This window comes from Macaca mulatta, chromosome 6 (genome assembly GCF_049350105.2).
Source record: "Macaca mulatta isolate MMU2019108-1 chromosome 6, T2T-MMU8v2.0, whole genome shotgun sequence".
Taxonomy (NCBI): domain Eukaryota; kingdom Metazoa; phylum Chordata; class Mammalia; order Primates; family Cercopithecidae; genus Macaca; species Macaca mulatta.
The window spans coordinates 31,515,847-31,529,622 of record NC_133411.1 but is presented as its reverse complement, the minus strand read 5'-3'; positions in this window follow the sequence as shown (position 1 = coordinate 31,529,622).

The window sequence follows — 13,776 nt, the reverse complement described above, 5'->3', positions numbered from 1 at the left end:
GTTGTTCATGGCGTATGGAAGGCTTGGCGTTTGGAGAAGACAGCCTCCTGATACAATGTTGTGCATCTTCATGGAAGGGAGAAGCTGTCTCAACAAGTCACCTGCCAGTCTTCATCCTTCTTCCAGGGATGTGTTCACTGTAAAAAAACAATTCAAAGTTCCCATAGTCAGTCATGTGGAGACAGGCTGCTGCCGACACACCAGGCTATCTTGTTTTCAAAGGCTATTTTATCAACTCATTGTTGGTAGTATCTGAGTGACCTGGGCTGTCTCACTCCCTCTTCTCAGCCGGTCAGTATCCCATGATTAGTGTTCACCCACCTAGGTAGGTATGGTAATTCACCAAATCCAAGCATGGCAAATGAGCAGTATGACATTAAGTGTCTATTCTGACATATATTTATAAGTATCATGGAAAGGTAATAGAAAGGATAAATGCCTTTTCTTCATGAATTTCTTCAATGAAGAAGTCAATGAGAGCCAGGACAAATTCAACTGAGACACCATTAGCAGGAGGTATGTATGGGTAGTCAGTCGTAGGCGTCAGGTTTTCTTAACTACTCTTGCTACTGTCTGTTATTCTTATCCCAGTTTCCTAAACTGCATAGTTATTATGGGGTACCAAAACTTCAGATTCTTTGGTTTGCCAAGGTGCATGATTATCTGATTTTCACTGTGTACACAGCTACTGGCAGAAAAAGCAACTGAGTTGTGTACCTGATCTAAAGCCACTTCTGAGCTTTCTGATTGCCTAGTTTACTAAAATGATTGTCTCTCTTTTATGATCTTACTATAGGCCCTGATAAGTAAATAATCTGCTATATTCTATATCTGTAAATTTCTAACCCTAACCCCTATCATATCTGCCACAGATGGCAAAAGGACTGAAGTAGGCACAAGTTCTGGAAGTAGCTTTTACTTTATTTATTTATTTTTGTTTTGAGTGACTTGTCAAACTAATAGATGGGAACTGTATCAGATGAAGAAAGTGAAGCTGAGAAGTTATAAGCAAGTGATCATTAATTGCCAGTTTACCTGGGATAGTCCTGGTCCCTGCCACTGTCCTGTGATAATTATATTGCCTGGTTTTACACTCAGAAGTACTTATATTTTTTAGGATAAGATACATGGTCCAAGTATCTTGTCCAACCAATGTCTATAGCTAATATTTAGATGGCAAATCAAGTTTCAGACTCAGATCTAACTTAAAATGTTGTTTACTCTTCTACAAAAAAAAAAAAAGCAACCTCTGCTCATTAATTAATCTGTCTAGCCAACTCTGTAACTACAAGATAAAAGGGTTAAAATATGTTAGTTTCAATGTTAATAGTTCTTTTAGACCTTTGTCATTTCCACATACCATATTAGTCGCATTAGCAAAGTATAAACTAAACTCACTTCAGTAGTTTTTTATTTATTGAGAAAGTTTTTTCCAATGGGAACTTATCTCTGGGAGTTAATTTTTAGATGAAGATCTCTCAGTGAATACGTTTTCTTTACATTTAACTTTGAATTAAGTCAATTCTGTAAATCTCAATATGCTACATTTTTCAGTTCAGATTTCATAGGGAAATAATAAACAATTATTTAACATAATTTTATTAAATGCCTATTAAAGGCAAAGCTGGTGGTATAATTTTGAGTGTTTATTATTTCTGCTTTGTCTTTTTAAACTACAGAAAATCAAATCTCCATTTGGTTCCTCTCTAAGGTAAATCTTAGGATGAAGATTTATTTCTGGGAGTTCACAGGTCTCTTTTTTTCTTGTTAGCCTATCTAGTTTATGAGCAGTGGTGGAAATCCGAAGTCTAATGTATAAAAATATAATTTTTTAATTTTACACTTCTCCTAAAAAAATACCAAAAACCAAACAAAAAAATTCCATGTATGGAAGTAGCTAGAACTTTTGCAATAAAAAACGACTGGGTTGAAGCTAGTACCAGATCTCTTAAACACATAATTAAAGTGTGATATTTCATCTGACACAATTAACTGCCTGCATGTCAGTTTATCCTAATTAGCTTGGTCGAGTTTGACAGGTATCAGCATCTATTGTCTTTGTGCCCTTGTTATATTCTGGCACATTAAATTTAGTCTTAAAACATACAAAAAAATATGCCGCAATGTCTCTGGTAAACCAGAGCCTCTTTGGAGCACGGAAATGACAGTTGCAATCTCCTTCATTAAGAAGATACTGAGAGGATAATGGTATGAAAATTTATCCAGTTTCTATTAAATATGTTTGCATGACCAACCTCTTCAGTAACTTTGAGGAAAACAGTTTTCTTATAATTTCAATATAATGCTAACATAGTTTGATTAGTTGAAGTCGAAAAAAGGAAGAAACAAGCACCATGATGACACCCAATTCTATGCATTCTTTGTATAGACAGAGTATCAATATAATAAGTTACAATTCTAAATTATTTTAATTGTAAATATATTTTAATATTTATATAAAATATGAGTAATTAATATTTTTCAAATTTTAAATACGTTTTTATATTTAATAAGCACAGTTTGGCAAAGAAAACATTAAGTAAAATGCTCTCGAAATCATATAGCATAAAGCTCAAGTAGAATAATGGATGAAACAAATTGAAGAACTTTGTTAAGTGTGTTTCCCCGATATGGTGCTCTATTTATATTTATATTTCTCTTTTTTTGTGCATATGCAATCAAAATTTAAACATCAGCTCTATGGAATCATCCCATTTTTTTAGGACCTTTTGCAGTGTCAGATTCCTGAAATCCTTGAATGACCTTGAGAAAGTAGCTTGTCAACTTTTAATTACTAAAGTTAACTCTGAGTGCTACAATGCATTTATAAAATATCTGCTAAATAAGTAAAATTTTCATCTACAACTGAGTCCATCACTAATGAGATTAAGATGATAAAACCTTACAAAAATTGGAATTAGACAAAGGCTTTCAGAGACGTTGCGTTCTGCTTATTACTGATATTAAAATAAAAGGTATTGATGGGGTATTTTTACTTTTCTTAAATTTTAGAGTTTTTATATTTCTTGAAGTTTAAAACTTGTGATAATTTTGTTTATAACCTAAATCCTATAATATATTATAATTAAACTGTATACTTCTTGCTCCAAGTATTAATAGTGCTTAAGAAATGTATTTGCTTCTTTTCAATTTAATTCCATTTAAATTGCTTATTGAAATTTAGTTCAGACAAAAGTTGGGTACTCAATCTATTTTTCATCTAAAAAATTAATAATTTTGTGTTTTATGCAGATATCTAGTGGCCAAAATTAGAATAGTTAATTGCTGATAGCTATGGAGATATCTGCTGAAGACGTACACTGGTATACTATAACGCAAAATTTGTCAATTCATGAAACTATAAAGTATCTTGAAGTGACAATACCTGTGAATTCATTCTTTTTTTTTTTTTTTTTTTTTTTTTTTTTTGAGATGGAGTCTAGCTGTCATCTAGGCTGGAGTGCAAGTGGCGCAATCTCGGCTCAAAGCAATTTCCGCCTCCCAGGTTCAAGCGATTCTCCTGCCTCAGCCTCCTGAGTAGCTAGGATTATAGGCACTCACCACCACGCCTGGCCAATTTTAGCACATTTAGTAGAGACAGTGTTTCACTGCGTTGGCCAGGCTGGTCTCGGACTCCTGACCTCGTGATCCACCCACCTCGACCTCCCAAAGTGCTGGAATTATAGGCGTGAGCCACCGCATCCGGTCTATGAATTCATTCTGAAGAGAACTAGACTTTACTTGTGAGAACACAAGACACATTCCCTTCTAGACATTATTTTTTATGCTCAACTAAATGACCTCACTTAAACGATCAATTTGCTCTTGCTACCTTTTATTTTGTAAAGAGCATTTCCTGCACACCTACTAGAATAGCAAAATTAAAATAAAATGGCAATTATAAATGCTGGCACAGAACAAAAACCAACTGGTACTCCTATATATTTCTGGTGACACAGCCAGTTTGGAAAACAGATTGGCAGTTTCTTATAAAGCTAAACAGGCTTCCCCTAGTCCTTTGTACTATCCAGCTATCTCATTTATAGGTATTTACCCAAACGACTTGAAAGCTACGTTCATGCAGAAACCCATATATGAATGTTTATAACAGCTTTATTCCTAGTCACCAAAAACTAGAAGAATTCAAACATCCTTCATCTGATAAATGAATAAACAAACTGCCTTATAATCCTACGATTGGATACGGTAGTCCTCCTTTGTCCTTGGGGGAGTATGTTTCAAGACCTCCAGTAGATGCCTGAAACCTCAGATAGTACCAACCCCTATATATACTGTGTATTCTTTTCCCTTTACATACAGAACTATAATAAAGTCTAACTTATAAATTAGATATAGCAAGAGGTTAATAACAATAATAATAAAATAGAACAATTGTAACAATATACTGTAATAAAACTTACATGAATGTAGCTTCCCTTTCTTTCAAAATATTTTACTGTACTCATGAGGGAGTAGCTTCTTCATGAGCAGACACAGCCTCTCCAGTAATTTTCATATTTAGCAGTCCAATCCTATTCCTGAATCTGTGTAACCATCTCTTATTTGCAGTAAACACCTCGGTGTGACATTTACCAGGGGATCCCTTGCTGAAATCTTTGTGTAGGCTTAATGGTTTGTGGTGCAACATGTTGCTGCCAATCAGTACACATTTCAGTTCATGCCTTCCACCCCAAATTTTAATGCCTTTTCCATTATAGCTAAGCACTTATCACACATTATAGTGACAACTTTTGCAGTTTGATGCCACAGCAATACTAGCATGAGTTTTTCCTTCTCCACAGTTTTATGGGTAGATTTTTTCTGGACAGCAGCAGATTTTGTTTTCTTTCCTTAAGTTGAGGACTTTCACCTTTTCCCTTAAAGGTAACACTTTACGGCTTCTCTTTGGCATATCTGAATGACTGGCATCACTACTCTTTTGTTTTGGAGCCATTATAAGATGAAATAAGGGTTCCTTGTTGCACAAGTACTTAGATACCACAACAGTCGGTCTAAAAACCTAGACAACTATTAAGTGATTGATGAGCCAAAGGGTCCACAGTGTGGATCTGCTGGACAAAGTGAGGAGTCACATCTCAGGTGAGACAGTGAGATGAAACAAGATTGCATCATGCTACTCAGAAAGGCATGTGTGTAATTAAAAACCTACGAATTGTTTAATTCTGAAATTCTCCATTTAATAATTTTGGAGTGCAATTGACCTTGGGCAACTGAAAATGTGCAGATCAAAACTGGCAAGAAGACAGAAGCACTATACTCCTCAACAGTTAAAAGGAATAACCACTGCCACGTGCAATAACATGAATGAATATCAAATGAAAGAAGCCTGAGTCAAAAAGTTTTACTCTATATAATTTCATTCACATGACATTTTAGAAAAGTATACATATAGGAAACTCAGTGATGTCGTGAAGCTGTAGGGAGTGAGATGGAATGACTGTAAAATGATAGCGTCAGGGAATGTTTTGGGGTGATGGAACCTTTCTATATTTTGATTGTGATGGTTACTATATGGGCTCAAACGATGCAAAGCATAAAACTGCACAATCAAAAAGTGATTTTTACACAAGCTCCACATAGCTAAACAACACCTAATACAAATACATAATTTAATCATCAATTATCCTTTTTAACTCATATTATTTGCTTTATTTGTTGGAGTGGTTTCTATTGCTTTAATCCAGGTAACAAATAACTAGTTATTTTGCAAGCATTCTTGGTAATTAGATCAAAACATAATGCCATTTAAAGACTATTTCAATTATGCTCAAAGTTAATGTTTGAATGATTGAAAGTAAAATGTTAGAAATAAGGGTTGTATTTTACCACATTATACTAATAAAAAAGCAAGTTTTCTCTTCAGAACTTTCTTGTGTGGAAACAAAAGTCTGCAATTTACTAACAGTGCCAGTTGCCATTGTAAAGGTTTGTTTTCTTTTTAGATTTTTCTTTTTAAAGCATAAAGACATTTTCCTAAAAGGAAGGCAAAAAATGGAAATTATGCTCACACTACTCAATGCCATTCATTTTATTGGACTTTGTTTTGCAGTCATTAAAATCACTGACTTTTCCTGGGCATGAGGATATTAGATATGGGGGCTTTCTTTGCCTCTTTTTAAAGTAGTTTTGTTTGAAGTGATTTCATTCCTGTGAAAGAAGCAGAAAGCAGAGATAATTACAGCAGTGTGCTTTACAAGCTCATGGGGTTTCAACTTTTCCATAGTTGCTTCTTGAATTAGTTCTATTACAAAAATAAAACCTTTCACAACTCATTGTCACTGGTGTTATTGCCTAAATGAATCACTTCTCATCTTTTCTTAATATTTGACAAGGCACAACTGTTTTCACAAAAAAGTTCAGATCAAACTTTAAATATCCTCTTTTCTAAAAAAAACATTCTCAGCAGAAGAAAGGTAAAAGACAATTGTCCTGCAAACTGGGCACAAGAAACTTAATGAAATTATTAGATTCTCAAGAAAAGTTTGGATGATTAATCAATTTATTTTGTATGTGTCAGATTTTCCTTCTTAATAATTTCAAAGCAGAACCATTCCTAATTGAAAAATCTATTACCTCTTGAGAATTTATAAATTGTAAATTAATAACTACATATTTAATTTTAACATGGAACTTATCAGCATACATAAAGTGTGAGAAATGTTTCCAGAATAGAAACTTCAGTAAATATAATGCATTTATCATTTTATTACTAGATTACGGGCTAAATATCACATTGTATTTAAAGAAGAATTGATTGTTTTGTCTGGCTAATCATCGCTAGATCTTTTCTCTCTACTCCTTCAGAACTTGAGACCTACTTCCAATCGTTATGCACATGTACCCTAGAACTTAAAGTATAATAATAATAATAAATAAATAAATAGATAAAAACAAAAAAAAAACCCCAGAAACCAAAACAACAACAACAACAAAAAAACACACACAAAAAAACAAAAGGAAGCATCGTCAATAATTGCGGGTTTCCTTGGGTCTCAGGACTACAGCAGAAGTTGTGATTTCCTACCAGTATGCCTATTGCTTATGTTCCCCTTATATAATAGACTGAATTATATTCCTCTTAAGAAAGTTAAGTCCAAATCTGCAGTTCTTCCAAGTGTGACTTTCTTTGGAAATAGGGACATTGCAAATGCCACAAGTTAAGATTAGTTCATGTTGCACTCGGATGTGCCCCTAATCCAATATGCGTGATGGCCATGTGAAGATAATCATGTGAAGACAGACACACAGGGAGAACTCCATGAGAAGATGGAGGCAGAGATTGAAATGATTCATCTACAAAGCATGGAATGCCGATGATTGATGGCTATCACCAGAAGTTAGGAACAGGAGAGGAAGGATTCTTCCCTACATGTTTCAGAGGAAGTACAGCCCGATGGATACCCTGATGTTGAACTGTTTAGCCTCCAGGACTGTGAAACAACAGACGTCTGTTGTTTAAAGCCACCCAGTTTGTGGTACTTTGTTATAGCAGACCTAGGAAATGAATACACTTTGAAAATAAAACTCTCTTCTTTTGGACCTGAAGTTGGTATCAGTCAGAAAATGCATATCCCAGGTTTTCTTGAAACTCAGGTCTCCTTTGCATCCTGAAAAATGTAATTGTTCGCCTGAAACTCTATGTTTGTCTCTTCCATTGTGGGGTCATAAAATTCTGTTAAAAACAACCTCTGATAATGAGATTTAAAAACTAATATGGTGATTAAAGAGGATGTGATTATAGAGGTTACATATTTCTTACTCTTATTTAAACCTTCTTCAAACTACTGTTGAAAGTCATCACTAAAAGTCTTTCAGTAGATTGAGTATGCAGAGCCTAAGTGTAGATGAATATTTGCTCTGTGACAATGAATTAACACCACAAATGTACACACACACACACACAAATACTTGACACATAATTAAATCTATGGATTAAGTGCAGCAAACGTTAGCATAACCTGTTACTAGTTTTTTTTTTTTTTTTTTTCCTACTCTGTCCATGTCCACGTGGGTCAACTAATTTAGTTGTTTATAAAATTGAGTATTTATTAAAATAAGAAATATTAAATCAGATGGGGAAGAAGAACAGGAAAAAAATTTTATTTCGTTATTTGTTTTAGGCTCAGGCAGAAGATAGGCTTGCCTACTATCCTACTCAGAGATAAAAGTTTATTAGATTATGCCATGTACATGGTTGTTTCTTACAGACTAGTAAAATTTTACTTCTTGATTCTTTACTCAGATTTACTATGTAAATTTTAACATCTAGCAGTGGCATTATTCTTTTTTTTAAATTATACTTTAAGTATAGGTGTTACATGTGCAGAATGTGCAGTTTTGTTACATAGTTATACATGTGCCATGGTGGTTTTGCTACACCTATCAACCCATCACCTACATTAGGTATTTCTCCTAATGTTATCCCTCCCCTAGCCCCTGCCCCCTGAAGGCCCTGGTGTGTGATATTCCCCTCCCTGTGTCCATGTGTTCTCATTGTTCAACTCCCACTTATAAGTGAGAACAGGCAGCGTTTGGTTTTCTGTTCCTGTGTTAGTTTGCTGAAAATGATGGCTTCCAGCTTCATCTATGTGCCTGTTAAGGACATGCACTAATACCTTTTTTATGGCTGCATAGTATTCCATAGTATATATGTGCCACATTTTCTTAATCCAGTCTATTATTGATGGACATTTGGGTTGGTTCCAATAGTCTTTGCTATTGTGAATGGTGCCTCAATAAACAAATGTGTGCATATGTCTTTATAGTAGAATGATTTATAATCCTTTGGGTATATGCCCTGTAATGCGATTGCTGGGTCAAATAGTATTTCTAGGTCTAGATCCTTGATGAATCACCACACTGTCTTCCACAATGGTTGAACTAATTTGCACTCCCACAACAGTGTAAAAGCATCATTCTTATTATTTAAGGAAATGATCAAAATCCCAAGAGGAAAATTTCTATTCACAGGCTTAAATCAACTTTTTAATTCTAATCTAAAAAATCTAATCATCAAAAGTAGACTCTAGGAAATATATAGAATGCTTTTGAAAATAGTACAAATATTAGCACTGACAGAACTGATGAGTTCAAAATTCAGTCAATAACTGTAGGCTTAGACAAATTATTAAATTTTCTATACTCTCAGAATCTTCATTTCTAAAATGGAAAAATAATACCTACAAAACAGGTTATATAAAAAGTGAAATTAAATATGGATTATAACATACCTAGCATATGGTTGTTGCTTCACGGATGTTAATTTCTCAGCATATTAATGTTAATATCATGTTTATGTTATGATTCCTCTTCACAGCACAGCATTTCAAGTCACATAAGAAGAATCTCCGCTTATATAATCATTTATAAATCCCCACATTTCCCCACAACTTCTGCTGACTTAATATTGGGATTATCATCATTATTCATTGACTGTTCTATCAATGAATTTGTTATCTTTTCTCCCAGTTATTCATAATTATGAAATATGATGTTAAAAGAGCTCAGTTACTAGGAATGTTACAGAATTAAAGTGAAATTTCTTTTACAATTCTGTCCACCAAACTTATTTTAATTCTTTGCAGCAACTACAATCAGTGATCTTGTCCAGATCATCCAGGGTTCCCTTAATGGTTCTAAATTGTACCACATGCCCAGATCTTCAGATGGTCCAAGAACCAAATGTGCAAGAATTTCAACACACCAACCCCAACAATTGACTCGTGTAGGATTATGAAGGTGTAGCACTCTCATATCAATGAAGAACAAACTCTGCAGTCATTTTTGTGAACCTGAGCCTTGCTGAATAAGGCTGAGGCTAGTATTCACCTGGTTGACTTCTTTCTCCTTTTCCAACAGGCTTCCCCTAGTCCCTTACCAGATTCTCCTGGGATCATTTTCTTAATAAATCACTTCCACAGGAAACCTTGTCTCTGATTCTGCTTGAGGGAAACCATCAGACGCTCCTTATACTGTTAAAATACTGTGATTGAACCCAACATATTTAAAGAGAAATGTTCTCTGTAAATGATAAGCCATGACTAATCCATTCTAACATATACTTTTCTTCTGTAAAAATCTTAATGATTCAACCAAATAATACGAGCAGAATGTTTATAAAAATTGCTCATAATTACACACTTAGTAAGATGTTGTGATTTTATTTCACAGGGCATTTATTACTATTAGCTTACTGTAAGGGTAACATACATTTTAACCACATCACGATTATGCATTTATACAACTAATTTAACCTGACTTAAGTTTCTGAAGGAATGATTTATATTTATGTACTGCTTTCACAAATTATCTCCACTTATTTTTTATGTTTTAATTATTTTGTTAACCTTTTTTACCCCTGTGTTGTAAATATTTTCTCTCTATATATGTATATGACCAACAAGAGCACTGGTATAGGATTTGTGTACATAGATTCATGAATAAATATGAAATAAACATTTCCAATAAAAGTGCTTTCAAAAGTTTATCCATGCGCATGTCACATTATTTTTCTCCATTTTCTCTTATTCACCAACTAATCTTCTTTAATGAAACAGAAGATATATTAGATGTTCAAAAATATGACTTTGATTTCTATATATTCTACTATTTATAGGTTTTGTTCTTCAGTAGACACAATTACAATTCCAAAAAAAAAAAATAACAGCTAAAATGCAAACATATCTGAACAAATATCTGAGTGTATGTGTGTGTGTGTGTGTGTGTGTATATATTTGTTTTTTTAGACGGAGTTTTACCCTTGCTGCCCAGGCTGGAGTGCAATGGCGCCATATCGGCTCACTGCAACCTCCACCTCCCAGGTTCAAGTGATTCTCCTGCCCAGTGTCTTGAGTATCTGGAATTACAGGCATCCACCACCACAACCAGCAAATTTTTGTATTTTTAGTAGTAATTTTGCATTTTCACCACGTTGGCCAGGCTGGTCTTGAACCCCTGACCTCAGGTGATCCATCCACCTCAGCCTCCCAAAGTGCTGGGATTATAGGAATCAGCCACTGCTCCTGGCCATATCTGAGTATATCTTACACAGCACATTAATAAACCTGTTGCTTAAAGCTCAGAATTCTATGGGTACTTTGTTAACATTTTCAATTTTATTCTTTTTGCTTAGTCTTGCTTTGGTTGTAAAGGCTCTTTTTTGTTCTATATGAATTGTAGGCTTGTTTTTTCTAGTTCTGTGAAGAATGATGGTGGTATTTTGATGGGAATTGCACTGAATTTGTAGACTGCTTTTGGCACTGTGGTCATTTTAACAGTATGAATTCTACCCAACCATGAGCATGAGATATGTTTTCATTTGTTCGTGTCACGGTTTCTTTCAGTAATGTTTTGTAGTTTTATTTGTAGAGGCCTTTCATGTCCTTGGTTAGATATATTCCTAAGTATTTTAATTTTTTTGCAGCTATTGTAAAAGGGGTTGAATTCTTGATTTGATCATTAGGCTGGTCACCGTTGGTGTATAGCAGAGTTACTGATCGTGTACATTAATTTTGTATCCTGAAGCTTTGTTGAATTCATGTATCAGTTCTAGGAGCTTTTTGGAGGAGTCTTTAGTATGTTCTAGGTATAAGATTACATACATAGTGAAAAGCCACAGTTTGGCTTCTTCTTTACTGATTTGGATGCCCTTTAATTCTTTCTGTTTGATTGCACTGGCTAGGATGTCCAGTACTACGTTGAACAGAAGTGGTGAGAGTGGCCATTCTTGTCTTTTTCCACATCTCAGGGGAAATGCTTTCAACTTTTCCCCATACAGTATTATGTTGGCTGTGGGTGGGTGTGTCATAGATGACTTTTATTACCTGAAGGTATCTCCCTTCTATGCCGATTTTGCAGAAGGTTTTAAACATAGAGGATGCTGGATTTTGTCAAATGCTTTTCCTGCATCTACTGAGATGATCTTATAATTTTTGTTTTTAATTCTGTTTATGTGGTATATCACATTTATTGACTTGCATATGTTAAACCATCCATGTATCATTTGTATTAAACTCACTTGAACATGGTGGATTGTATCTTTGATATGCTGTTGGATTCAGTTAGCTAGTATTTTATTAAGGATTTTTGCATCTATATTCATCAGAGATATCGGTCTGTAGTTTTCTTTCCTTGCTATGTCCTTTCCTGATTTTGCTACTAGGGTGATATGGGCTTCATAGAAAGATTGAGGGAGAATTCCCTCTTTCTCTATCTTGTGGAATAGTGTCAATAAGATTGGTACCAATTCTTCCTTGATTGTCCGATAGAATTCAGCTGTGGATCCATCTGATCCTGGACATTTTTTGTTGTGGACAATTTTTAAATTACCATTTCAATTTTACTGATTGTTACTGGTCAGTTCAGAGTTTCTATTTCATCCTGGTTTAATCTAAGAGGGTTGTATATTTCCAAGGATTTCTCCATCTCCTCTAGGTTTTCTAGTGTATGCATGCAAAGATGTTCATAGTAGCCTTGAATGGAAGCATCACATTACCCAACTTTATACTACAAGGCCATAGTCACCAAAGCAGTATGGTTCTGGTATAAAAATAAGGACATAGAACAATGAAACAGAGTAGAGAACCCAGAAATAAACCCAAATACTTACAGTCAACGGATCCTTGACAAAGTAAACAAAAACATAAGGTGGGGGAAATACACCCTATTCAACAAGTGGTCCTGGGATAATTCACGAGCCACATGTAGCAGAATGAAACTGAATCCTCATCTCTCACTTTCTACAAAAATCAACTCAAGATGAATCAAGGACTTAAAAAACCCTTCTAGACATTGGTTTAGACAAAGACTTCATGACCAAGAACTCAAAAGGAAATGGAACAAAAGCGAAGATAAGTAAATAGGACCTAATTAAACTAAAAAGCTTCTGCACAGCCAAAAAAAAAAAAAAAAAAACCAAACAAACAAACAAAAAAAAACAATCAGCAGAGTAAACAGACACCCCACAGAGTGAGAGAAAATCTTCACAATCTATACATCCTACAAAGGACTAATATCCAGAACCTGCAAGGAACTGAAACATATGAGCAAGAAAACAAAAAGTCTCATCAATAAAATGGGCTAAGAACATGAATAGACAATTTTCAAAAGAAGATATACAAATAGCCAATGAGCATATGGAAAAAAGGCTGAACATCAGTAATTATCAGGGAAATGCAAATCTAAACCACAATGCGATAGCACCTTACTCCTGCAATAATGGCCATAATCAAAAAATAAAAAATAGTAGATGTTGTCATGGATGCAGTGAAAAGGGAGAGCTTTCACACTATTGATGGGAATGTAAACTAGTACAACCACTATGGAAAAGAGTGTGGAGATTTTTTAAAAAAACTAAAAGTAGATCTACCATTTGATTTAGCAATCCTACTGCTAGGTCTCTACCCAGAGGAAAAGAAGTCATTATATAATAAAAAAAGGAATGTTTTGCACACACATATTTATGGCAGCACAATATACAATTGCAAAAATAGGGAACCAGCCCAAATGTCCATCAATCAATTAGTGGATAAAGAAAATGTAATATATATATCACAACTATATATATATGGTATATATACACACCATGAAATACTACTCAGCCGTATAAAAGAACAAAATAATGGCCTTTGAAGCAACTCTGAATGGATTTGGAGATGATTATCCTAAGGTAAGTAACTCAGGAATGAAAAACTAACACTGTATGTTCTCACTCATATGTGGGAGTTAAACTATGAGGATGTAAAGGCATAAGAATAA